Source organism: Haliaeetus albicilla, chromosome 15 (genome assembly GCF_947461875.1).
Source record: "Haliaeetus albicilla chromosome 15, bHalAlb1.1, whole genome shotgun sequence".
Classification (NCBI taxonomy): domain Eukaryota; kingdom Metazoa; phylum Chordata; class Aves; order Accipitriformes; family Accipitridae; genus Haliaeetus; species Haliaeetus albicilla.
In genome coordinates, this window is record NC_091497.1 from 317,333 (window position 1) to 341,116 (window position 23,784).

A 23,784-nucleotide genomic window follows, 5' to 3' on the forward strand; every position below is an offset into this window, starting at 1 on the left:
GGATCTCGGCCGGCACCGAAAATATTTTCGACGGAAGCTCCGCCGGCGTCAAAAATATTTTCAACGGGAGCTCAGACGGCCCCCAAAAATATTTTCGACAGAACCTCGACCGGTGTCGAAAATATTTTCGATGGGATCTCGGCCGGCACCGAAAATATTTTCGACGGAAGCTCCGCCGGCGTCAAAAATATTTTCGACGGGAGCTCGGACGGCCCCGAAACTATTTTCGACAGGACTTCGACCGGTGCCGAAAATATTTTCGACGGCGGCTCGTCCAGCACCGAAAATATTTTAGACGGGAGCTCGGCCGGCACCGAAAATATTTTCGACGGGGTCTTGACCGGTGCCGAAAATATTTTTAACGGCGGCTCGGACGGCCCCGAAAATATTTTCGACGGGGTCTTGACCGGTGCCGAAAATATTTTCGACGGCGGCTCGGCCGGCACCGAAAATATTTTCGACGGGATCTCGGCCGGCACCGAAAATATTTTCGACGGAAGCTCGGCCGGCGTCAAAAATATTTTCAACGGCAGCTAGGACGGCCCTGAAAATATTTTCGACAGTACCTCGACCGGTGCTTAAAATATTTTCGACGGGGGCTCGGCCGGCACCGAAAATATCTTCGACAGGATCTCGGCCAGCACCGAAAATATTTTCAGCGGAGGCTCGGCTGGCATCCAAAAGATTTTCGACAGGATCTCGTCCGGCACCAAAAATATTTTCGACAGGGTCTCGGCCGGCTCCGAACATGTTTTCGACGGGATCGCGGCCGGAACCGAAAATATTTTCGACGGAAGCTCGGACGGCCCCAAAAATATTTTCGACAGAACCTCGACCGGTGTCGAAAATATTTTCGATGGGATCTCGGCCGGCACCGAAAATATTTTCGACGGAAGCTCCGCCGGCGTCAAAAATATTTTCGACGGGAGCTCGGACGGCCCCGAAACTATTTTCGACAGGACCTCGATCGGTGCCGAAAATATTTTCGACGGCGGCTCGTCCGGCACCGAAAATATTTTACACGGGAGCTCGGCCGGCACCGAAAATATTTTTGACAGTACCTTGACCGGTGGCGAAAATATTTTCGACGGCAGCTCAGCCGGCTCCGAAAATATTTTCGATTGGACCTTGGCCGGCACCGAAAATATTTTCGATTGGAGCTCGGCCGGCACCGAAAATATTTTTAACGGGGGCTCGGGCGGCTCCGAAAATATTTTCGACGGCGTGTTGGCCGGTGCCAAAAATGTTTTCGACGGAGGCTCAGACGGCCCTGAAAATATTTTCGACTGGGTCTCGGCCTGCACCGAAAATATTTTCGACGGAAGCTTGGCCGGCGTCAAAAATATTTTCGACGGGAGCTCGGACGGCCCCGAAAATATTTTCGACAAGGTTCTGACCGGCACCGAAAATATTTTAGACGGGGGCCCGGCCAGCCCCGAAAATATTTTCGACAAGGTGCCGGCCTGCACCGAAAATATTTTCGACGGCGGCTCGGCCGGCTCCGACAATATTTTCGACGGGAGCTCGGCTGGCACCGAAAATATTTTCGACGGGATCTCGGCCGGCACCGAAAATATTTTCGACGGCGTCTCGGCCGGCTCCGACAATATTTTCGACGGGACCTCGAACGGCGCCGAAAATATTTTCGATGGGGGCTCGGCCGGCACCGAAAATATTTTCGATGGGGCCCGCCTGGCACCGAAAATATTTTAGACGGAACTCAGCTGGCACCGAAAATATTTTCGACGGGATCTCGGCCGGCGTCGAAAATTTTTTCGATGGGGTCTCGGCCGGCACCAAAAATATTTTCGATGGAAGCTTGGCCGGCTCCGAAAATATTTTCAGTGGGATCTCGTCCGGCACCGAAAATATTTTCGACGGAAGCTCGGCCGGTGTCACAAATATTTTCAACGGGAGCACGGACGGCCCCGAAAATATTTTCAACAGTACCTCGACCGGTGCCGAAAATATTTTCGACGGGACCGCGAATGGTGCCGAAAATATTTTCGACGGCATGTTGGCCAGTGCCAAAAATATTTTCGACCGGGGCCCAGCTGGCACCGAAAATATTTTCGACGGAGGCTCGGCTGGCATCCAAAATATTTTTTAACGGAAGCTCGGCCGGCGACAAAAATATTTTCGATGGGAGCTCGGCCGGCTCCGAAAATATTTTCGACAGGACCTCGACCGGTGCCGAAAATATTTTCGACGGCGGCTCGGCCGGCACCGAAAATATTTTAGACGGGAGCTCGGCCGGCACCGAAAATATTTTAGACGGGAGCTCGGCCGGCACCAAAAATATTTTCGACGGCAGCTCAGCCGGCTACGAAAATATTTTTGACGGGAGCTCGGCCAGCACCGAAAATATTTTCAATTGCAGCTCGGCCGGCACCGAAAATATTTTCGACGGCGTGTTGGCCGGTGCCAAAAATGTTTTCGACGGAGGCTCGGACGGCCCTGAAAATATTTTCGACGGGGTCTCGGCCGGCTCCGAAAATATTTTCGACGGAAGCTTGGCCGGCGTCAAAAATATTTTCGACGGGATCGCAGCCGGTCCCGAAAATAATTTCGACAAGGTTCTGACCGGCACCGAAAATATTTTAGACGGGGGCCCGGCTGGCACCGAAAATATTTTCGTCGGTGTCTCATCCGGCACCGAAAATATTTTCGATGGAGGCTCGGCCGGTGCCTAAAATATTTTCGAAGGCGGCTCGGCCGGCACCGAAAATATTTTCGACGGGATCTCGGCCGGCACCGAAAATATTTTCGACAGAAGGTCGGCCGGTGTCAAAAATATTTTCAACGGGAGCTCGGACGGCCCCAAAAATATTTTCGACAGTACCTCGACCGGTGCCGAAAATATTTTCGACGGGGGCTCGGCCGGCACCAAAAATATTTTCAACGGCATGTTGGCCGGTGCCAAAATGTTTTCGGCGGAGGCTCAGACGGCCCCGAAAAAAGTTTCGACAGGACCTCGAACGGCGCCGAAAATATTTTTGACGGGAGCTCGGACGGCTCCGAAATTATTTTAAACGGGAGCTCAGCCGGCTCCGATAATATTTTCGATTGCAGCTCGGCAGGCACCGAAAATATTTTCAACGGGGGCTCGGCCGGCACCAAAAATATTTTCAATGGGATCTCGGCCAGCACCGGAAATATTTTCGACGGGAGCTCGGCCGGCACCGAAAATATTTTCGACAGTACCTCGATCGGTTCCGAATATATTTTCGATGGAAGCTCGGCCGGCACCGAAAATATTTTCGACGGGGACTCAGCCGGCACCGAAAATATTTTCGATGGGAGCTCGTCCGGCGTCAGAAATATTTTCGACGGGAGCTCAGCCGGCTCCGAAAATATTTTCGACGGGAGCTCGGATGGCCCCGAAAATATTTTCGACAAGGTTCTGACCAGCACCGAAAATAATTTAGACGGGGGCCCAGCCGGCACCGAAAATATTTTCGATGGAGGCTCGTCCGGTGCCTAAAATATTTTCGAAGGCGGCTCGGCCGGCACCAAAAATATTTTCGACGGGATCTCGGCCGGCACCGAAAATATTTTCGACGGAAGGTCGGCCGGCATCAAAAATATTTTCAACGGGAGCTCGGACGGCCCCGAAAATATTTTTGACAGTACCTCGACCGGTGTCGAAAATATTTTCGACGGGAGCTCGGCCGGCACCGAAAATATCTTCGACAGGATCTCGGCCGGCACTGAAAATATTTTCGACGGAAGCTCGTCTGGCGTCAGAAATATTTTTGACGGGAGCTCGGACGGCCCCGAAAATATTTTCGACAGTACCTCGACCGGTGCCGAAAATATTTTCGACGGGGTGTCGGGCGGCTGCAAAAATATTTTCGACGGGATCTCGGCCGGCACCGAAAATATTTTCGACGGAAGCTCAGCCGGCGTCAAAAATATTTTCGACGGGAACTCAGACGGCCCTGAAAATATTTTCGACAGGACCTCGACCGGTGCCGAAAATATTTCCGATGGGAGCTCGGCCGGCACCGAAAATATTTTCGACGGGAGCTCGGCCAGCACCGAAAATATTTTCAACAGGGTCTCGGCCGGCACCGAAAATATTTTCGACGGGAGCTCAGCCGGCTCCGAAAATATTTTTGACGGGAGCTCGGATGGCCCCGAAAATATTTTCGACAGGACCTCGACCGGTGGCGAAAATATTTTCGACGGCAGCTCAGCCGGCTCCGAAAATATTTCAGACGGGAGCTCGGCCGGCACCGAAAAAATTTTCGACGGGATCTCGGCCGGCACTGAAAATATTTTCGACGGAAACTCGGACAGCCCCGAAAATATTTTCGACAGGACCTCGACCGGTGCCGAAAATATTTTCGATGGGAGCTCGGCCGGCACCGAAAATATTTTAGATGGGAGCTCGGCCGGCTCCGAAAATATTTTCGATTAGAGCTCGGCTGGCACCGAAAATATTTTCAACGGGGGCTCGGCGGCAGCAAAAATATTTTCGACGGCGTGTTGGCCGGTGCCAAAAATGTTTTCGACGGAGGCTCAGACGGCCCCGAAAATAGTTTCGACGGGACCTCGAACGGCGCCGAAAATATTTTCGACGGGACCTCGGACGGCGCCGAAAATATTTTAAACGGGAGCTCGGCCGGCTCCGAAAATATTTTCAAAGGAAGCTCCGCCGGCGTCAAAAATATTTTCAACGGGAGCTCGGACGTCCCCGAAAATATTTTCGACAGTACCTCGACCGGTGCCGAAAATATTTTCGACTGCGGCTCGGCCGGCACCGAAAATATTTTAGACGGGAGCTCGGACGGCACCGAAAATATTTTCGACAGTACCTCGTCAGGTGCCGAAAATATTTTCGACGGCAGCTCAGCTGGCTCCGAAAATATTTCAGACGGGAGCTCGGCCGGCACCGAAAATATTTTTGACAGTACCTTGACCGGTGGCGAAAATATTTTCGATGGCAGCTCAGCCGGCTCCGAAAATATTTTCGACGGAAGCTCCGCCGGCGTCAAAAATATTTTCGATGCGAGCTCGGATGGCCCCGAAAATATTTTCGACAGTACCTCGTCCGGTTCCGAAAATATTTTCGATGGGAGCTCGGCCGGCCCCGAAAATATTTTAGACGGGAGCTCGGCCGGCACCAAAAATATTTTTGACAGTACCTCGACCGGTGCGGAAAATATTTTCGACGGGATCTCGACCGGCACTGAAAATATTTTCAACGGGGGCTCGGCCGGCACCAAAAATATTTTCAACGGCGTGTTGGCCGGTGCCAAAAATGTTGTTGACGGAGGCTCGGAGGGCCCCGAAAATACATTTGACGGGGTCTCGGCCGGCTCCGAAAATATTTTCAACGGGATCTTGGCTGGCACCGAAAATATTTTAGACGGCGTGTTGGCCGGTGCCAAAATGTTTTCGACAGAGGCTCGGCCGGCCCCGAAAATACTTTTGTCGGGACCTCGAACGGCGCCGAAAATATATTCGACGGAGGCTCAGACGGCCCCGAAAATATTTTCGACAGGGTCTCAGCCGGCTCCGAAAATATTTTCAACGGAAGCTCCGCCGGCGTCAAAAATATTTTCAACGGGAGCTCGGACGGCTCCGAAAATATTTTCGACAGTACCTCGGCCGGCACCGAAAATATTTTAGACGGGAGCTCGGCCGGCACCGAAAATATTTTCAACGGGATCTCGGCCGGCTCCGAAAATATTTTCGACGGAAGCTCGGCCGGCACCGAAAATATTTTCAACGGAAGCTCCGCCGGTGTCAAAAATATTTTCGACGGGAGCTCGGACGGCTCCGAAAATATTTTCGACAGTACCTCGGCCGGCACCGAAAATATTTTCGACGGGAGCTCGGCCGGCACCGAAAATATTTTTGACAGTACCTTGACCGGTGGCGAAAATATTTTCGATGGCAGCTCAGCCGGCTCCAAAAATATTTTTGACGGGAGCTCGGCCGGCTCCGAAAATATTTCGAATTGGAGCTCGGCCGGCACCGAAAATATTTTCAACGGGGGCTCGGCCGGCACCGAAAATATTTTCGATGGGACCGCGAACGGCGCCGAAAATATTTTCAACGGCGTGTCGGCCGGTGCCAAAAATATTTTCGACGGGGGCCCAGCTTGCACCGAAAATATTTTTGACGGAGGCTCGGCTGCAATCCAAAATATTTTCGACGGAAGCTCGGTCGGCGTCAAAAATATTTTCGACGGGAGCTCGGACGGCCCTGAAAATATTTTCAACAGGACCTTGACCGGTGCCGAAAATTTTTTCGATGGGAGCTCGGCCGGCTCCGAAAATATTTCGACTTGGAGCTCGGCCGGCACCGAAAATATTTTCAACAGGGGCTCGGCCGGCACCGAAAATATTTTCGACGGCGTGTTGGACGGTGCCAAAATGTTTTCAACGGAGGCTCGGACGGCCCCGAAAATAGTTTCGACAGTACCTCGACCGGTGCCGAAAATGTTTTCGACGGGAGCTCGACCGGCCCCGAAAATATTTTCGACAGGGTCTTGGCCGGCTCCGAAAATATTTTCAACGGGGGCTCGGACGGCACCAAAAATAGTTTCGGCAGAAGCTCCGCCGGCGTCAAATATATTTTCGACGGGAGCTCGGATGGCCCCAAAAATATTTTCGACAGTACCTCGTCCGGTGCCGAAAATATTTTCGATGGGAGCTCGGACGGCACCGAAAATATTTTAGATGGGAGCTCGGACGGCCCCGAAAATATTTTCGACAGGGTCTCGGCCGGCATCCAAAATATTTTCGATGGGAGCTCGGACGGCCCCGAAAATATTTTCGACAGGATCTCGGCCGGCAGCGAAAATATTTTCGATGGAGGCTCGGCTGCAATCCAAAATATTTTCGATGGAAGCTCGGTCGGCGTCAAAAATATTTTCGACGGGAGCTCGGACGGCCCCGAAAATATTTTCAACAGGACCTTGACTGGTGCCGAAAATTTTTTCGATGGGAGCTCGGCCGGCACCGAAGATATTTTAGACGGGAGCTCGGCCGGCACCGAAAATATCTTCGACAGTATCTCGGCCGGCCCCGAAAATATTTTCGACAAGGTTCTGACCGGCACCGAAAATATTTTAGACGGGGACCCGGCCGGCACCGAAAATATTTTCGTCGGTGTCTCATCTGGCACCGAAAATATTTTCGATGGAGGCTCGGCCGGTGCCTAAAATATTTTCGACGGGAGCTCGGCCGGCACCGAAAATATCTTCGACAGGATCTCGGCCGGCACCGAAAATATTTTCGACGGGTTCTCGGCCGGCTCCGAAAATATTTTCGACAGGAGCTCGGCCGGCTCCGACAATATTTTCGATTGGAGCTCGGCCGGCACCGAAAATATTTTCAACGGGGGCTCGGCCGGCACCAAAAATATTTTCGACGACGTGTCGGCCGGTGCCAAAATGTTTTCGACGGAGGCTCAGACGGCCCCGAAAATAGTTGCGACGGGAGCTCGGACGGCGCCGAAAATATTTTCGACAGGGTCTCGGCCGGCTCCGAAAATATTTTAGACGGGATATCGGCTGGCACCGAAAATATTTTCGACGGAAGCTCCGCCGGCGTCAAAAATATTTTCTATGGGAGCTCGGATGTCCCCGAAAATATTTTTGACAGTACCTTGACCCGTGGCGAAAATATTTTCGACGGCAGCTCTGCCGGCTCCGAAAATATTTCAGACGGGAGCTCGGCCGGCTCCGAAAATATTTTCAACGGGATCTCGGCCGGCACCGAAAATATTTTCGACGGAAGCTCGGCCGGCGTCAAAAATATTTTCGACGGGAGCTCGGACGGCCCCGAAAATATTTTCGAGAGGACCTCGACCGGTGGTGAAAATATTTTCGACGGCAGCTCAGCCGGCTCTGAAAATATTTCAGACGGGAGCTCGGCCGGCTTCAAAAATATTTTCGACGGAAGCTCGGCCCGCACCGAAAATATTTTCGACGGAAGCTCCGCCGGCGTCAAAAATATTTTCAACAGGAGCTCGGACGGCCCCGAAAATATTTTCGACAGGACCTCGACCGGTGCCGAAAATATTTTCGACGGCAGCTCAGCCGGCTCCGAAAATATTTTAGACGGGAGCTCGGCCGGCACCGAAAATATTTTTGACAGTACCTTGACCGGTGGCGAAAATATTTTCGACGGCAGCTCAGCCGGCTCCGAAAATATTTTCGAAGGGAGCTCGGCCGGCTCCGAAAATATTTTCGATTGGAGCTCGGCCGGCACCGAAAATATTTTCAACGGGGGCTCGGCCGGCACCAAAAATATTTTCAACGGCGTGTTGGCCGGTGCCAAAAATGTTTTCGACGGAGGCTTGGACGGCCCCGAAAATAGTTTCGACGGGACCTCGAACGGCGCCGAAAATATTTTCGACGGGAGCTCGGACGGCTCCGAAAATATCTTCGACAGGATCTCGGCCGGCACCGAAAATATTTTCGACGGAAGCTCGTCTGGCGTCAGAAATATTTTTGACGGGAGCTCGGACGGCCCCGAAAATATTTTCGACAGTACCTCGACCGGTGCCGAAAATATTTTCGACGGGGTCTCGGCCGGCTCCAAAAATATTTTCGACGGGATCTCGGCCGGCACCGAAAATATTTTCGACGGAAGCTCAGCCGGCGTCAAAAATATTTTCGACGGGAACTCAGGCGGCCCTGAAAATATTTTCGACAGGACCTCGACCGGTGCCGAAAATATTTCCGATGGGAGCTCGGCCGGCACCGAAAATATTTTCGACGGGAGCTCGGCCAGCACCGAAAATATTTTCAACAGGGTCTTGGCCGGCACCGAAAATATTTTCGACGGGAGCTCAGCCGGCTCCGAAAATATTTTCGACGGGAGCTCGGATGGCCCCGAAAATATTTTCGACAGGACCTCGACCGGTGGCGAAAATATTTTCGACGGCAGCTCAGCCGGCTCCGAAAATATTTCAGACGGGAGCTCGGCCGGCACCGAAAAAATTTTCGACGGGATCTCGGCCGGCACTGAAAATATTTTCGACGGAAACTCGGACAGCCCCGAAAATATTTTCGACAGGACCTCGACCGGTGCCGAAAATATTTTCGATGGGAGCTCGGCCGGCACCGAAAATATTTTAGATGGGAGCTCGGCCGGCTCCGAAAATATTTTCGATTGGAGCTCGGCTTGCACCGAAAATATTTTCAACGGGGGCTCGGCGGCAGCAAAAATATTTTCGACGGCGTGTTGGCCGGTGCCAAAAATGTTTTCGACGGAGGCTCAGACGGCCCCGAAAATAGTTTCGACGGGACCTCGAACGGCGCCGAAAATATTTTCGACGGGACCTCGGACGGCGCCGAAAATATTTTAAACGGGAGCTCGGCCGGCTCCGAAAATATTTTCAAAGGAAGCTCCGCCGGCGTCAAAAATATTTTCAACGGGAGCTCGGACGTCCCCGAAAATATTTTCGACAGTACCTCGACCGGTGCCGAAAATATTTTCGACTGCGGCTCGGCCGGCACCGAAAATATTTTAGACGGGAGCTCGGACGGCACCGAAAATATTTTCAACGGGAGCTCGGACGGCCCCGAAAATATTTTTGACAGTACCTTGACCGGTGGCGAAAATATTTTCGATGGCAGCTCAGCTGGCTCCGAAAATATTTTCGACGGAAGCTCCGCCGGCGTCAAAAATATTTTCGATGCGAGCTCGGATGGCCCCGAAAATATTTTCGACAGTACCTCGTCCGGTTCCGAAAATATTTTCGATGGGAGCTCGGCCGGCCCCGAAAATATTTTAGACGGGAGCTCGGCCGGCACCAAAAATATTTTTGACAGTACCTCGACCGGTGCGGAAAATATTTTCGACGGGATCTCGACCGGCACTGAAAATATTTTCAACGGGGGCTCGGCCGGCACCAAAAATATTTTCAACGGCGTGTTGGCCGGTGCCAAAAATGTTGTTGACGGAGGCTCGGAGGGCCCCGAAAATACATTTGACGGGGTCTCGGCCGGCTCCGAAAATATTTTCAACGGGATCTTGGCTGGCACCGAAAATATTTTAGACGGCGTGTTGGCCGGTGCCAAAATGTTTTCGACAGAGGCTCGGCCGGCCCCGAAAATACTTTTGTCGGGACCTCGAACGGCGCCGAAAATATATTCGACGGAGGCTCAGACGGCCCCGAAAATATTTTCGACAGGGTCTCAGCCGGCTCCGAAAATATTTTCAACGGAAGCTCCGCCGGCGTCAAAAATATTTTCAACGGGAGCTCGGACGGCTCCGAAAATATTTTCGACAGTACCTCGGCCGGCACCGAAAATATTTTAGACGGGAGCTCGGCCGGCACCGAAAATATTTTCAACGGGATCTCGGCCGGCTCCGAAAATATTTTCGACGGAAGCTCGGCCGGCACCGAAAATATTTTCAACGGAAGCTCCGCCGGTGTCAAAAATATTTTCGACGGGAGCTCGGACGGCTCCGAAAATATTTTCGACAGTACCTCGGCCGGCACCGAAAATATTTTCGACGGGAGCTCGGCCGGCACCGAAAATATTTTTGACAGTACCTTGACCGGTGGCGAAAATATTTTCGATGGCAGCTCAGCCGGCTGCAAAAATATTTTTGACGGGAGCTCGGCCGGCTCCGAAAATATTTCGAATTGGAGCTCGGCCGGCACCGAAAATATTTTCAACGGGGGCTCGGCCGGCACCGAAAATATTTTCGATGGGACCGCGAACGGCGCCGAAAATATTTTCAACGGCGTGTTGGCCGGTGCCAAAAATATTTTCGACGGGGGCCCAGCTTGCACCGAAAATATTTTTGACGGAGGCTCGGCTGCAATCCAAAATATTTTCGACGGAAGCTCGGTCGGCGTCAAAAATATTTTCGACGGGAGCTCGGACGGCCCTGAAAATATTTTCAACAGGACCTTGACCGGTGCCGAAAATTTTTTCGATGGGAGCTCGGCCGGCTCCGAAAATATTTCGACTTGGAGCTCGGCCGGCACCGAAAATATTTTCAACAGGGGCTCGGCCGGCACCGAAAATATTTTCGACGGCGTGTTGGACGGTGCCAAAATGTTTTCAACGGAGGCTCGGACGGCCCCGAAAATAGTTTCGACAGTACCTCGACCGGTGCCGAAAATGTTTTCGACGGGAGCTCGACCGGCCCCGAAAATATTTTCGACAGGGTCTTGGCCGGCTCCGAAAATATTTTCAACGGGGGCTCGGACGGCACCAAAAATAGTTTCGGCAGAAGCTCCGCCGGCGTCAAATATATTTTCGACGGGAGCTCGGATGGCCCCAAAAATATTTTCGACAGTACCTCGTCCGGTGCCGAAAATATTTTCGATGGGAGCTCGGACGGCACCGAAAATATTTTAGATGGGAGCTCGGACGGCCCCGAAAATATTTTCGACAGGGTCTCGGCCGGCATCCAAAATATTTTCGATGGGAGCTCGGACGGCCCCGAAAATATTTTCGACAGGATCTCGGCCGGCAGCGAAAATATTTTCGATGGAGGCTCGGCTGCAATCCAAAATATTTTCGATGGAAGCTCGGTCGGCGTCAAAAATATTTTCGACGGGAGCTCGGACGGCCCCGAAAATATTTTCAACAGGACCTTGACTGGTGCCGAAAATATTTTCAATGGGGGCTCGGCCGGCACCGAAGATATTTTAGACGGGAGCTCGGCCGGCACCGAAAATATCTTCGACAGTATCTCGGCCGGCCCCGAAAATATTTTCGACAAGGTTCTGACCGGCACCGAAAATATTTTAGACGGGGACCCGGCCGGCACCGAAAATATTTTCGTCGGTGTCTCATCTGGCACCGAAAATATTTTCGATGGAGGCTCGGCCGGTGCCTAAAATATTTTCGACGGGAGCTCGGCCGGCACCGAAAATATCTTCGACAGGATCTCGGCCGGCACCGAAAATATTTTTGACGGGTTCTCGGCCGGCTCCGAAAATATTTTCGACAGGAGCTCGGCCGGCTCCGACAATATTTTCGATTGGAGCTCGGCCGGCACCGAAAATATTTTCAACGGGGGCTCGGCCGGCACCAAAAATATTTTCGACGACGTGTCGGCCGGTGCCAAAATGTTTTCGACGGAGGCTCAGACGGCCCCGAAAATAGTTGCGACGGGAGCTCGGACGGCGCCGAAAATATTTTCGACAGGGTCTCGGCCGGCTCCGAAAATATTTTAGACGGGATATCGGCTGGCACCGAAAATATTTTCGACGGAAGCTCCGCCGGCGTCAAAAATATTTTCTATGGGAGCTCGGATGTCCCCGAAAATATTTTTGACAGTACCTTGACCCGTGGCGAAAATATTTTCGACGGCAGCTCTGCCGGCTCCGAAAATATTTCAGACGGGAGCTCGGCCGGCTCCGAAAATATTTTCAACGGGATCTCGGCCGGCACCGAAAATATTTTCGACGGAAGCTCGGCCGGCGTCAAAAATATTTTCGACGGGAGCTCGGACGGCCCCGAAAATATTTTCGAGAGGACCTCGACCGGTGGTGAAAATATTTTCGACGGCAGCTCAGCCGGCTCTGAAAATATTTCAGACGGGAGCTCGGCCGGCTTCAAAAATATTTTCGACGGAAGCTCGGCCCGCACCGAAAATATTTTCGACGGAAGCTCCGCCGGCGTCAAAAATATTTTCAACAGGAGCTCGGACGGCCCCGAAAATATTTTCGACAGGACCTCGACCGGTGCCGAAAATATTTTCGACGGCAGCTCAGCCGGCTCCGAAAATATTTTAGACGGGAGCTCGGCCGGCACCGAAAATATTTTTGACAGTACCTTGACCGGTGGCGAAAATATTTTCGACGGCAGCTCAGCCGGCTCCGAAAATATTTTCGAAGGGAGCTCGGCCGGCTCCGAAAATATTTTCGATTGGAGCTCGGCCGGCACCGAAAATATTTTCAACGGGGGCTCGGCCGGCACCAAAAATATTTTCAACGGCGTGTTGGCCGGTGCCAAAAATGTTTTCGACGGAGGCTTGGACGGCCCCGAAAATAGTTTCGACGGGACCTCGAACGGCGCCGAAAATATTTTCGACGGGAGCTCGGACGGCTCCGAAAATATCTTCGACAGGATCTCGGCCGGCACCGAAAATATTTTCGACGGAAGCTCGTCTGGCGTCAGAAATATTTTTGACGGGAGCTCGGACGGCCCCGAAAATATTTTCGACAGTACCTCGACCGGTGCCGAAAATATTTTCGACGGGGTCTCGGCCGGCTCCAAAAATATTTTCGACGGGATCTCGGCCGGCACCGAAAATATTTTCGACGGAAGCTCAGCCGGCGTCAAAAATATTTTCGACGGGAACTCAGGCGGCCCTGAAAATATTTTCGACAGGACCTCGACCGGTGCCGAAAATATTTCCGATGGGAGCTCGGCCGGCACCGAAAATATTTTCGACGGGAGCTCGGCCAGCACCGAAAATATTTTCAACAGGGTCTCGGCCGGCACCGAAAATATTTTCGACGGGAGCTCAGCCGGCTCCGAAAATATTTTCGACGGGAGCTCGGATGGCCCCGAAAATATTTTCGACAGGACCTCGACCGGTGGCGAAAATATTTTCGACGGCAGCTCAGCCGGCTCCGAAAATATTTCAGACGGGAGCTCGGCCGGCACCGAAAAAATTTTCGACGGGATCTCGGCCGGCACTGAAAATATTTTCGACGGAAACTCGGACAGCCCCGAAAATATTTTCGACAGGACCTCGACCGGTGCCGAAAATATTTTCGATGGGAGCTCGGCCGGCACCGAAAATATTTTAGATGGGAGCTCGGCCGGCTCCGAAAATATTTTCGATTGGAGCTCGGCTGGCACCGAAAATATTTTCAACGGGGGCTCGGCGGCAGCAAAAATATTTTCGACGGCGTGTTGGCCGGTGCCAAAAATGTTTTCGACGGAGGCTCAGACGGCCCCGAAAATAGTTTCGACGGGACCTCGAACGGCGCCGAAAATATTTTCGACGGGACCTCGGACGGCGCCGAAAATATTTTAAACGGGAGCTCGGCCGGCTCCGAAAATATTTTCAAAGGAAGCTCCGCCGGCGTCAAAAATATTTTCAACGGGAGCTCGGACGTCCCCGAAAATATTTTCGACAGTACCTCGACCGGTGCCGAAAATATTTTCGACTGCGGCTCGGCCGGCACCGAAAATATTTTAGACGGGAGCTCGGACGGCACCGAAAATATTTTCAACGGGAGCTCGGACGGCCCCGAAAATATTTTCGACGGCAGCTCAGCTGGCTCCGAAAATATTTCAGACGGGAGCTCGGCCGGCACCGAAAATATTTTTGACAGTACTTTGACCGGTGGCGAAAATATTTTCGATGGCAGCTCAGCCGGCTCCGAAAATATTTTCGACGGAAGCTCCGCCGGCGTCAAAAATATTTTCGATGCGAGCTCGGATGGCCCCGAAAATATTTTCGACAGTACCTCGTCCGGTTCCGAAAATATTTTCGATGGGAGCTCGGCCGGCCCCGAAAATATTTTAGACGGGAGCTCGGCCGGCACCAAAAATATTTTTGACAGTACCTCGACCGGTGCGGAAAATATTTTCGACGGGATCTCGACCGGCACTGAAAATATTTTCAACGGGGGCTCGGCCGGCACCAAAAATATTTTCAACGGCGTGTTGGCCGGTGCCAAAAATGTTGTTGACGGAGGCTCGGAGGGCCCCGAAAATACATTTGACGGGGTCTCGGCCGGCTCCGAAAATATTTTCAACGGGATCTTGGCTGGCACCGAAAATATTTTAGACGGCGTGTTGGCCGGTGCCAAAATGTTTTCGACAGAGGCTCGGCCGGCCCCGAAAATACTTTTGTCGGGACCTCGAACGGCGCCGAAAATATATTCGACGGAGGCTCAGACGGCCCCGAAAATATTTTCGACAGGGTCTCAGCCGGCTCCGAAAAAATTTTCAACGGAAGCTCCGCCGGCGTCAAAAATATTTTCAACGGGAGCTCGGACGGCTCCGAAAATATTTTCGACAGTACCTCGGCCGGCACCGAAAATATTTTAGACGGGAGCTCGGCCGGCACCGAAAATATTTTCAACGGGATCTCGGCCGGCTCCGAAAATATTTTCGACGGAAGCTCGGCCGGCACCGAAAATATTTTCAACGGAAGCTCCGCCGGTGTCAAAAATATTTTCGACGGGAGCTCGGACGGCTCCGAAAATATTTTCGACAGTACCTCGGCCGGCACCGAAAATATTTTCGACGGGAGCTCAGCCGGCACCGAAAATATTTTTGACAGTACCTTGACCGGTGGCGAAAATATTTTCGATGGCAGCTCAGCCGGCTCCAAAAATATTTTTGACGGGAGCTCGGCCGGCTCCGAAAATATTTCGAATTGGAGCTCGGCCGGCACCGAAAATATTTTCAACGGGGGCTCGGCCGGCACCGAAAATATTTTCGATGGGACCGCGAACGGCGCCGAAAATATTTTCAACGGCGTGTTGGCCGGTGCCAAAAATATTTTCGACGGGGGCCCAGCTTGCACCGAAAATATTTTTGACGGAGGCTCGGCTGCAATCCAAAATATTTTCGACGGAAGCTCGGTCGGCGTCAAAAATATTTTCGACGGGAGCTCGGACGGCCCTGAAAATATTTTCAACAGGACCTTGACCGGTGCCGAAAATTTTTTCGATGGGAGCTCGGCCGGCTCCGAAAATATTTCGACTTGGAGCTCGGCCGGCACCGAAAATATTTTCAACAGGGGCTCGGCCGGCACCGAAAATATTTTCGACGGCGTGTTGGACGGTGCCAAAATGTTTTCAACGGAGGCTCGGACGGCCCCGAAAATAGTTTCGACAGTACCTCGACCGGTGCCGAAAATGTTTTCGACGGGAGCTCGACCGGCCCCGAAAATATTTTCGACAGGGTCTCGGCCGGCTCCGAAAATATTTTCAACAGGGGCTCGGACGGCACCAAAAATAGTTTCGGCAGAAGCTCCGCCGGCGTCAAATATATTTTCGACGGGAGCTCGGATGGCCCCAAAAATATTTTCGACAGTACCTCGTCCGGTGCCGAAAATATTTTCGATGGGAGCTCGGACGGCACCGAAAATATTTTAGATGGGAGCTCGGACGGCCCCGAAAATATTTTCGACAGGGTCTCGGCCGGCATCCAAAATATTTTCGATGGGAGCTCGGACGGCCCCGAAAATATTTTCGACAGGATCTCGGCCGGCAGCGAAAATATTTTCGATGGAGGCTCGGCTGCAATCCAAAATATTTTCGATGGAAGCTCGGTCGGCGTCAAAAATATTTTCGACGGGAGCTCGGACGGCCCCGAAAATATTTTCAACAGGACCTTGACCGGTGCCGAAAATTTTTTCGATGGGAGCTCGGCCGGCACCGAAGATATTTTAGACGGGAGCTCGGCCGGCACCGAAAATATCTTCGACAGTATCTCGGCCGGCCCCGAAAATATTTTCGACAAGGTTCTGACCGGCACCGAAAATATTTTAGACGGGGACCCGGCCGGCACCGAAAATATTTTCGTCGGTGTCTCATCTGGCACCGAAAATATTTTCGATGGAGGCTCGGCCGGTGCCTAAAATATTTTCGACGGGAGCTCGGCCGGCACCGAAAATATCTTCGACAGGATCTCGGCCGGCACCGAAAATATTTTCGACGGGTTCTCGGCCGGCTCCGAAAATATTTTCGACAGGAGCTCGGCCGGCTCCGACAATATTTTCGATTGGAGCTCGGCCGGCACCGAAAATATTTTCAACGGGGGCTCGGCCGGCACCAAAAATATTTTCGACGACGTGTCGGCCGGTGCCAAAATGTTTTCGACGGAGGCTCAGACGGCCCCGAAAATAGTTGCGACGGGAGCTCGGACGGCGCCGAAAATATTTTCGACAGGGTCTCGGCCGGCTCCGAAAATATTTTAGACGGGATATCGGCTGGCACCGAAAATATTTTCGACGGAAGCTCCGCCGGCGTCAAAAATATTTTCTATGGGAGCTCGGATGTCCCCGAAAATATTTTTGACAGTACCTTGACCCGTGGCGAAAATATTTTCGACGGCAGCTCTGCCGGCTCCGAAAATATTTCAGACGGGAGCTCGGCCGGCTCCGAAAATATTTTCAACGGGATCTCGGCCGGCACCGAAAATATTTTCGACGGAAGCTCGGCCGGCGTCAAAAATATTTTCGACGGGAGCTCGGACGGCCCCGAAAATATTTTCGAGAGGACCTCGACCGGTGGTGAAAATATTTTCGACGGCAGCTCAGCCGGCTCTGAAAATATTTCAGACGGGAGCTCGGCCGGCTTCAAAAATATTTTTGACGGAAGCTCGGCCCGCACCGAAAATATTTTCGACGGAAGCTCCGCCGGCGTCAAAAATATTTTCAACAGGAGCTCGGACGGCCCCGAAAATATTTTCGACAGGACCTCGACCGGTGCCGAAAATATTTTCGACGGCAGCTCAGCCGGCTCCGAAAATATTTTAGACGGGAGCTCGGCCGGCACCGAAAATATTTTTGACAGTACCTTGACCGGTGGCGAAAATATTTTCGACGGCAGCTCAGCCGGCTCCGAAAATATTTTCGAAGGGAGCTCGGCCGGCTCCGAAAATATTTTCGATTAGAGCTCGGCCGGCACCGAAAATATTTTCAACGGGGGCTCGGCCGGCACCAAAAATATTTTCAACGGCGTGTTGGCCGGTGCCAAAAATGTTTTCGACGGAGGCTTGGACGGCCCCGAAAATAGTTTCGACGGGACCTCGAACGGCGCCGAAAATATTTTCGACGGGAGCTCGGACGGCTCCGAAAATATTTCGAATTGGAGCTCGGCCGGCTCCGAAAATATTTTCAAAGGAAGCTCCGCCGGCGTCAAAAATATTTTCAACGGGAGCTCGGACGGCCCCGAAAATATTTTCGACAGGACCTTGACCAGTGCCGAAAATATTTTCGACTGCGGCTCGGCCGGCACCGAAAATATTTTTGACAGTACCTTGACCAGTGGCGAAAATATTTTCGACGGCAGCTCAGCCGGCTCCGAAAATATTTTCGACGGAAGCTCCGCCGGCGTCAAAAATATTTTCGATGCGAGCTCGGATGGCCCCGAAAATATTTTCGACAGTACCTCGTCCGGTTTCGAAAATATTTTCGATGGGAGCTCGGCCGGCCCCGAAAATATTTTAGACGGGAGCTCGGCCGGCACCGAAAATATTTTTGACAGTACCTCGACCGGTGCGGAAAATATTTTCGATTGCAGCTCCACCGGCACTGAAAATATTTTCATCGGGGGCTCGGCTGGCACCAAAAATATTTTCAACTGCGTGTTGGCCGGTGCCAAAAATGTTGTTGACTGAGGCTCAGAGGGCCCCGAAAATACATTTGACGGGGTCTCGGCCGGCTCCGAAAATATTTTCAACGGGATCTTGGCTGGCACCGAAAATATTTTAGACGGCGTGTTGGCCGGTGCCAAAATGTTTTCGACAGAGGCTCGGACAGCCCCGAAAATACTTTTGTCGGGACCTCGAACGGCGCCGAAAATATATTCGACGGAGGCTCAGACGGCCCCGAAAATATTTTCGACAGGGTCTCGGCCGGCTCCGAAAATATTTTCGACGGGATCTCGGCCGGCACCGAAAATATTTTCAACGGAAGCTCCGCCGGCGTCAAAAATATTTTCGACGGGAGCTCGGACGGCTCCGAAAATATTTTCGACAGTACCTCGGCCGGAACCGAAAATATTTTTGACAGTACCTTGACCGGTGGCGAAAATTTTTTCGATGGCAGCTCAGCCGGCTCCAAAAATATTTTCAACGGGAGCTCGGCCGGCTCCGAAAATATTTCGAATTGGAGCTCGGCCGGCACCGAAAATATTTTCAACGGGGGCTCGGCCGGCACCGAAAATATTTTCGACGGCGTGTTGGACGGTGCCAAAATGTTTTCAACGGATGCTCGGACGGCCCCGAAAATAGTTTTGACAGTACCTTGACCGGTGCCGAAAATGTTTTCGACGGGAGCTCGGACGGCCCCGAAAATATTTTCGACAGGGTCTCGGCCGGCTCCGAAAATATTTTCAACGGGGGCTTGGACGGCACCAAAAATAGTTTCGGGGGAAGCTACGCCGGCGTCAAATATATTTTCGACCGGAGCTCGGATGGCCCCAAAAATATTTTCAACAGTACCTCGTCCGGTGCCGAAAATATTTTCGATGGGAGCTCGGCCGGCACCGAAAATATTTTAGACGGGAGCTCGGATGGCCCCGAAAATATTTTCGACAGTACCTCGTCCGGTGCCGAAAATATTTTCGATGGTAGCTCGGCCGGCACCGAAAATATTTTCGACAAGGTCTCGGCCGGCATCCAAAATATTTTCGACGGGAGCTCGGACGGCCCCGAAAATATTTTCGACAGGACCTCGGCCGGCACCGAAAATATTTTCGATGGGACCGCGAACGGCGCCGAAAATATTTTCAACGGCGTGTTGGCCGGTGCCAAAAATATTTTCGACGGGGGCCCAGCTGGCACCGAAAATATTTTCGACGGAGGCTCGGCTGCAATCCAAAATATTTTCGACGGAAGCTCGGTCAGCGTCAAAAATATTTTCGACGGGAGCTCGGACGGCCACGAAAATATTTTCAACAGGACCTTGACCGGTGCCGAAAATTTTTTCGATGGGAGCTCGGCCGGCACCGAAGATATTTTAGACGGGTGCTCGGCCGGCACTGAAAATTTTTTTAACAGTACCTTGACCGGTGGCGAAAATATTTTCGACGGCAGCTCAGCCGGCTACGAAAATATTTTAGACGGGAGCTCGGCCGGCACCTAAAATATTTTTGACAGTACCTTGACCGGTTTCGAAAATATTTTCGACGGGAGCTCAGCCGGCTCCGAAAATATTTTCGACGGGAGCTCGGCCGGCTCCGAAAATATTTTCGATGGGAGTTCGGCCATCACCGCAAATATTTTCAACGGGGGCTCGGCTGGCACCAAAAATATTTTCGACGGCGTGTTGGCCGGTGCCAAAATGTTTTCGACGGAGGCTCGGACGGCCCCGAAAATATTTTTGAAGGGGGCTCGGCCGGCACTGAAAATATTTTCGATGGTGTCTCAGCCGGCACCGATATATTTTCGACAGCAGCTCAGCCGATACAGAAAATATTTTCGTCGGGACCTCAGCCGGCACCAAAAATATTTTAGACGGGGGGCCAGCCGGCACCGAAAATATTTTCGACGGGAACTCAGCCGGCACCAAAAATATTTTTGACGGGGGGCCAGCCGGCACCGAAAATATTTTCGATGTTGTCTCAGCCGGCACCGAAAATATTTTTCGACCGGGACTCGGCTGGCACCGAAAATATTTTTGACAAGATTCCGGCCGGCACCGAAAATATTTTCTACCGGGACTCGGCTGGCACCGAAAATATTTTTGACAAGATTCCGGCCGGCACCGAAAATATTTTCTACCGGGACTCGGCTGGCACCGAAAATATTTTTGACAAGATTCCGGCCGGCACCGAAAATATTTTCAACGGTGTCTCGGCCGGCACCGAAAAAGTTTTCGACGGGTCCTCAGCCGGCACCAAAAATATTTTCAACGACAGCTCGGCCGGCACCGAAAATATTTTCGACGGTGTCTCAGCCGGCACCGAAAATATTTTCGACGGAGGCTCGGCCGGCGTCCAAAATATTTTCGACCGGGTCTCGGCCGGCTCCGAAAATATTTTCGACGGGATCTCGGCCGGCTCCGAAAATATTTTCAACGGGGTCTCGGCCGGCTCCAAAAATATTTTCGACGGATCCTCGGCCGGCATCCAAAATATTTTCGACGGGAGCTCGGCCAGGCCTGAAAATATTTTCGACGGATCCTCGGCCGGCATCCAAAATATTTTCGACGGGAGCTCGGCCAGGCCTGAAAATATTTTCGACGGTGTCTCGGCCGGCACCGAAAATATTTTCGACGGAGGCTCGGCCGGCGTCCAAAATATTTTCGACCGGGTCTCGGCCGGCTCCGAAAATATTTTCGACGGGATCTCGGCCGGCTCCGAAAATATTTTCGACGGGGTCTCGGCCGGCTCCAAAAATATTTTCGACGGATCCTCGGCCGGCATCCAAAATATTTTCGACGGGAGCTCGGCCAGGCCTGAAAATATTTTCAACGGGGGCTCGGCCAGCACCGAAAACACTTTTGACGGGACCTCGGCCGGCACCAAAAATATCTTAGACAAGGTTCCGGCCGGCACCGAAAATATTTTCGACGGTGTCTCGGCCGGCACCGAAAATATTTTCGACGGGGGCTCGGCCGGCTCTGAAAATATTTTTGACGGGAGCTCGACCGGCACCGAAAAATTTTTCGACGGGTCCTCAGCCGGCACCAAAAATATTCTCAACGAGAGCTCGGCCGGCACCGAAAATATTTTCGACGGTGTCTCAGCCGGCACCGAAAATATTTTCGACTGAGGCTCGGCCGGCGTCCAAAATATTTTTGACGGGATCTCACACGGCGCCGAAAATATTTTCGACCGGGTCTCGGCCGGCTCCGAAAATATTTTCGACGGATCCTCGGCCGGCATCAAAAATATTTTCGACGGGAGCTCGGCCGGCCCTGAAAATATTTTCGACATTACCTCGACCGGTGCCGAAAATATTTTCGACGGTGTCTCAGCCGGCACCAAAAATATTTTCAACCGGGACTCGGCTGGCACCGAAAATATTTTCGACGGCGGCTCGGCCGGCACCGAAAAAATTTTTGACGGGGTCTCGGCCGGCTCCGAAAATATTTTCGATGGTGTCTCAGTCGGCACAGATATATTTTCGACGGCAGCTCGGCTGATAGAGAAAATATTTTCGTCGGGACCTCATCCGGCACCAAAAATATTTTAGACGGTGTCTCAGCCGGCACCGAAAATATTTTCGACCGGGACTCGGCTGGCACCGAAAATATTTTCGACAAGATTCCGGCCGGCACAGAAAATATTTTTGACGGGACCTCAGCCGGCACCAAAAATATTTTTGACGGAGCCTCGGCCGGCACTGAAAATATTTTCGATGGTCTCTCAGCCGGCACCGATATATTTTTGATGGCAGCTCGGCCGATACAGAAAATATTTTTGTCAGGACCTCAGCCGGCACCAAATATATTTTCGTCGGGACCTCAGCCGGCACCGAAAATATTTTCGACGGCGGCTCGGCCGGCACCGAAAAAATTTTCGACAGCGGCTCGGCCGGCACCGAAAAAATTTTTGACGGCGGCTCAGCCGTCACTGAAAATATTTTCGATGGTGTCTCAGCCAGCACTGAAAATATTTTCGACGGGGACTCGGGTGGCACTGAAAATATTTTCGACAAGATTCCGGCCGGCACCGAAAATATTTTCGACGGTGTCTCAGCCGGCACCGAAAATATTTTCGACCGGGACTCGGCTGGCACCGAAAATATTTTGGACAAGATTCCGGCCGGCACCGAAAATATTTTCGACGGGACCTCAGCCGGCACCAGAAATACTTTTGACGGAGCCTCGGCCGGCACTGAAAATATTTTCAATGGTGTCTCAGCCGGCACCGATATATTTTTGATGGCAGCTCGGCCGATACAGAAAATATTTTCATCGGGACCTCAGCCGGCACCAAAAATATTTTAGACGGGGGGCCAGCCGGCACCGAAAATATTTTCGACGGTGTCTCAGCCGGCACCGAAAATATTTTCGACCGGGACTCGGCTGGCACCGAAAATATTTTTGAAAAGATTCCGGCCAGCACCGAAAATATTTTCGACGGTGTCTCAGCCGGCACCGAAAATATTTTCGACGAAAGCTTGGCCGGCGTCAAAAATACTTTCGACGGGAGCTCGTACGGCCCCGAAAATATTTTCGACAAGGTTCTGACTGGCTCCGACAATATTTTCGACGGGAGCTCGGCCGGCACCGAAAATATTTTCGACGGGGGCTCGGCCGGCTCCGACAATATTTTCGACGGGACCTTGAACTGCGCCGAAAATATTTTCGATGGGGGCTCGGCCGGCACCGAAAATAGTTTCGACGGGGGCCCGCCTGGCACCGAAAATATTTTAGACGGGACTCAGCCGGCACCGAAAATATTTTCAACGGGGGCTCGGCCGGCACCAAAAATATTTTCGACGGGGGCCCGCCTGGCACCGAAAATATTTTCAACGGGATCTAGGCCGGCGTCCAAAATATTTTCGACAGGAGCTCGGACGGCCCCGAAAATATTTTCGAAGGGATCTTGGCCGGCGTCGAAAATTTTTTCAATGGGAGCTCGGACGGCTCCGAAAATATTTTCGACAGTACCTCGACCGGTGCCGAAAATATTTTCGACGGGAGCTCGGCCGGCACCGAAAATATCTTCGACAGGATCTTGGCCGGCACCAAAAATATTTTCGACGGAATCTCGTCCGGCGTCAGAAATATTTTTGACGGGAGCTCGGACGGCCCCGAAAATATTTTCGACAGTACCTCGACCGGTGCCGAAAATATTTTCGACGGCGGCTGAGCCGGCTCCGAAAATATTTTCAACGGGGACTCGGCCGGCACCAAAAATATTTTCGACGGCGTGTTGGCCGGTGCCAAAAATGTTTTCGACGGAGGCTCGGAGGGCCCCGAAAATATATTCGACGGGGTCTCGGCCGGCTCCGAAAATATTTTCAACGGGATCTCGGCTGGCACCGAAAATATTTTCTACGGAAGCTCGGCCGGCGTCAAAAATATTTTCGATGGGAGCTCGACCGGCTCCGAAAATATTTTCGACGGGAGCTCGGCCAGCTCCAAAAATATTTTCGATTGGAGCTCGGCCGGCACCGAAAATATTTTCAACGGGGGCTCGGCC